General features: G+C 46.1%; 1 long non-coding RNA gene across 1 annotated transcript; it reads left to right on the plus strand.

Annotated features, from left to right (window-relative positions):
- Positions 1 to 1,412: 1,412 nt before the first annotated feature.
- On the plus strand, positions 1,413 to 2,687 carry LOC122053605. Its single transcript, XR_006132263.1, has 4 exons — positions 1,413 to 1,684; positions 1,796 to 1,945; positions 2,033 to 2,240; positions 2,630 to 2,687. It is a non-coding gene; the product is annotated as an uncharacterized LOC122053605 (long non-coding RNA).
- Positions 2,688 to 3,909: the final 1,222 nt, after the last annotated feature.

The raw sequence follows: 3,909 nt of genomic DNA on the forward strand, positions 1-3,909 counted from the left end.
GTGTGCCCTTACGACAAACTCCAGGATGGAATTTCCCACAAGTAGCACACTTTGGATAACTGGGCTGCTTGCTGGCTGGTCCTCCTTTTGGATAACTCCTTGATTTGCGCTTGTTGCTGGAGTTCCCTTTCCAGTTAGAGCCGTGGGAGCTGTGTGTTAGGATCGATGATCGCGGCTAGAGAGGGGGGTGTGAATAGCCGACCCCAAATCTTCCGTTTCTTTCTACGATTAGGGTTAGCGCAGCGGAAATAAAATGAATAGAAACGAAAGAGGAGAATAGCAAACCTCAAACTCGTCGATGTAACGAGGTTCGGAGATGAAACTCCTACTCCTCGGCATGTCCGTAAGGTGGACGAATCCAATCAATCCGTCGGTGGATGAGACCCCGGAGAACCGGCTAATGTAACACTCCTTCTGGGTGGAGAAACCTCGCCACAATGTTTTGCAAAAGCAATACAGGAGTAGAAAGCGGCAAGAAGCAAAATACAATACAAATGTATGAAACACCTTCTCTTACTTGCCTTCTCTTCGACTGGATGAAGCAGCAGCTTCTCGGATCCAACCACAACAGCAACAGCAACTGATCAGTTGGTCCCAGCCGAGTGGAAGCTCACAAAAAGCTTCAGGAACGAAGAGCTCAGCAAAACTTGCAAGAAGCAAGAAGAAGCAGAGAGGAAGAAGAAGAGTTAGAGAGTCGCCTCGATCTCCTTTTATAACCTCGATATCACGAGTCAACTGCGAACACGCAAGGCAAAAGGCCGAACATAGAAGTTCGAATAGCCTGCCGCTGATCGGTCATGGGGATCGATCAGGCTCCACCCTGATCGGTCCAGGGTGCTGCTGATCGGTCATGGGGACCGATCAGGCTCTATGCTGATCGGTCCCTAGACCGATCAGCTGTCCTTTCCCAGCTCTGTTGCCTTCTTCTGATCGGCCTCCTGATCGGTCTTCAGTCCGATCAGATAACACACAGAAGCTCACTGTGTGGTTACTGATCGGTCTGCAGACCGATCAGCCGTATCACTGGATCGGTCTGCTGACCGATCAGGAATCCATGGTATCAATGGATCGATCCACTGATCGATCCAGAGCTTGGTTTTCCTCAACACCAAGTCCCAAGTGTGAGATCTCGGAAAATTTAAATAAATAGGGTTATCTCAGAAATAGCCTTATAATATTTTTCCGGAATTTTTAGAAATTTTCTGGGAATTTTTCGGAGCTCGTAAGACAGGTTTTAAGGGGATCAATTTCGGGTTCAGATTAAACCTATTTGGGATACCCGTTTAATGGAGGAAATGTTTTATTTATAAAACCTTTTCCTTTTCTTTTATTTCTTTTCCCTTAAACCGCCGATCCCGAACCCGAGCTCCCCCGATCTCCCCTCTTCCTCTCTCTCTGTTCACTCCCGCGGACAAGCGACGGCGACGGGAGCAAGGGTCCAGCTCCGGCGATCGTCGATCTCGACCCAGGGGAGCAGTCGCCAGCACAGATCCGGACGTGGGTGATTTTCTCCAGCCCTAGGTGAGAGCGCTGATCTTCTCTCGGCGTCGTCGGCGCAGATCGGAGCTCGGAGCATAAGGGTTCCGATCCTCTCCTCCTCTGGTTTCCTTCGATCTCCGACGTCTCTTCTAATCGACTGCCCACGCCCCTGGATCGATCTAGATCCGCTCGATCCCCGGCATAGGTAAGCTAGCTTTAACCGGATCTTCCTCTTCTTTGGGTTTCCTCCGACTCGTGCCCTAGCACAGTCGATAATTCTTCTTCTTCTCTTGATTTTCGCCGAACCATGCCCTAGGTCCATCGCCGGTGCTTTTCCATTTGGATCGTTGCTTCGTGAGAGCAGATCGCTGATCAAGAAGGGAGGTCTTAGCCCTAGCCTCGACCTTTCCTCTTCGACGCCGGCTTGGATCTACTGTCTTGTGTTCTAGCTTCCATTTCGCACACGGTAAGCTTCTCAATTAGGTTTTTCTTTAGGTTGCCTTGATGAATTTGGATCTTCTGTTCTTGATTCAAGCCGTAAGATGGTTTCCAGTAGGTTGTGCTGTTCTGGTGGTGGACAGCAGCTCGATCCGGGCAGAGAGGAGGCTCTGTTCCTTTTGATTGAGTGCTGTGGATTAGTATGCATGGTTGTGAGCTAGAGGTACTATCTTGTGGATGTGATCTTAGGTTCCAACAGCAGCTACCCTAACCGGCAGCTACACCTTTGGTTGTGATCTATTGGTGATCACCTTGGATTCGAGGTAAGGAATAGGATAATTGATCTTGTTGTAGATCACGTATTGAAATTGGATATTCGTTTGATGATCTTGTTCTAGATGAATTTGATTCATGTATTGGATTAGAAATGCATTGGATTAATCCATGATTAGTTAATGCATGTGTGTAGATTTAATTGTGTAAAAGAAATCTAATGAAATGGTTAGGGTTAGGGTAATTAACCCTAATCAACCGTTGGATTTCTAATCTAATTGGTGATTAGGGATTAGGTAACTAACTCTAATCGACCATTAGATTTAAATTGGTAAGTTGAGATTGTGGATTAGGGTTTTACCCTAATTTAGTGTTAGAGATTTTATTTAGCTATTCATGTGGATTTAGCTAAATAAAATATATATGTTGTTTGACGCAGGAGTCTGATTTGAGACAGGCGTCTCGACGTTGACTTCGGATTTGGATTGTACCTTCTATTTGAGGCGGGTACCCTTTGACTTATCTTGTTGATATTGTCTTTTGATATGTGCAGTTTATATATACTTGCTAGTGATTGGTAGATTTAGCACTTCCCTGGTTATAGGTTATCCGATACTTGTAGACGGTTACTAGTGATTGGTAGTTCAACACTTCCCCTGGATTTAGGTTTAGTTGATACCTATCACATGCTTCATCTGCTAGTTGCTTTACTTCAGGATTGGATATTTTATCTCTTGCCATGTATATATATGTTCATAGAGATGCATGTCTATAGTGCTCTACTCTACCGGATTAGTTGCTTTACATGTGGGATACATGCTCTTGGATTCATGATACTTACATCATTGTTATATGTGATATCTTTGAGTTTATGCTGTTTATATCATGGTTACATATATGCGTTTACCTTTTGGGCACCCGCATATATGGAGGAGGCTATGTTCAGGTATGACATACTGTAGCATCATGCACCATCCTGCATGATTGCATGCTGGGCGATTGACGACTCCATTATTGTTGAGCTCGTCGGCCGGCTACACGGGCCTGCACACAACGTGACCACTGCATGGGTAGTGGCACAGCACCCAGGGTGTGTATGGCAGTCGCTCTGTAGCGCTCCGCTGGTCCGCTCATGGGTAGTGTGTCTGCAGCGTGGTAGCGGACAGGGATCCCTCCCCGTCATTGCGTACCGGGAGTTGAGAGCGTTACGCTCCCTCACTATGTTTGAGGTAGGAGGATAGGTGTACTCCGACAGCATCCCGTCCACTCGGTCACTCATCAGGGGTAGTGACGACAGAGTGCACGGTGTCACAGCCCTACCTACTCGGTCTCGCCATCGCGTGTGAGACGGCTGACTAGCGTCAGGGGTGACCATGTCATATCGCATCATATGCACAGATTGCATTTATTGTGATTGTTGCATATTGGATGATGCACTTGGGTGACTGCATATGATTGACATGCATACAGGATACATGCGTATTTATTCTGACTATCTTTATCTGTGTATGTCCACAGTCATTCGCCCAAGCCTCGCAGGTGAGTACAGTTTATTTCATTTCTTATTATTCTTGCTGTAAACTGTATTACATGCTTCTGGTTACTCATTACAGTTTATTCAGCTATGCATACCTGTTATATTGTTAGGAGACTGTACTGTAGGTCCTATGGTTTAGGAGACTGTACCTTAGGATATTACTGGTAGTTATATGTTGCTGT

This window comes from Zingiber officinale, chromosome 3A (genome assembly GCF_018446385.1).
Source record: "Zingiber officinale cultivar Zhangliang chromosome 3A, Zo_v1.1, whole genome shotgun sequence".
NCBI lineage: Eukaryota > Viridiplantae > Streptophyta > Magnoliopsida > Zingiberales > Zingiberaceae > Zingiber > Zingiber officinale.